At 41.0% G+C, this 239-nt stretch overlaps 1 protein-coding gene across 1 annotated transcript in view; it reads right to left on the bottom strand.

Annotated features, from left to right (window-relative positions):
- The window catches only part of LOC119591316 (ATP-binding cassette sub-family G member 8-like), a gene marked incomplete in the record, with an annotated part of 74,919 nt that overhangs the window by 47,894 nt on the left and 26,786 nt on the right, over positions 1–239 (bottom strand).

Genomic DNA, 239 nt, shown 5'->3' with positions numbered 1-239 from the left:
ACTGTATCTCTCCTGCGTTACATCGTACCTCCAGAAAGACTAAATTATCCTTATCTTGTATGACCTTGGAATGATAATAAGATCAAGAGCAGGACCTTTACTGGGTTATCATCAAATTACTATGCATTGTCGGGTTATTTCGCCATACGGAGACAGATCGTGTTTGGTCCGGGATATCGCGCTGCGCATTTACTAAAACGTATCCAGTTTTCTGCGATGGATTTTTTTCGCGTTTTTCT

The sequence above is a fragment of the Penaeus monodon genome, chromosome 28 (assembly GCF_015228065.2).
Source record: "Penaeus monodon isolate SGIC_2016 chromosome 28, NSTDA_Pmon_1, whole genome shotgun sequence".
NCBI lineage: Eukaryota > Metazoa > Arthropoda > Malacostraca > Decapoda > Penaeidae > Penaeus > Penaeus monodon.
Note: the sequence above shows the minus strand (reverse complement) of the source record. Positions and strands in the feature narration are given on the sequence as shown.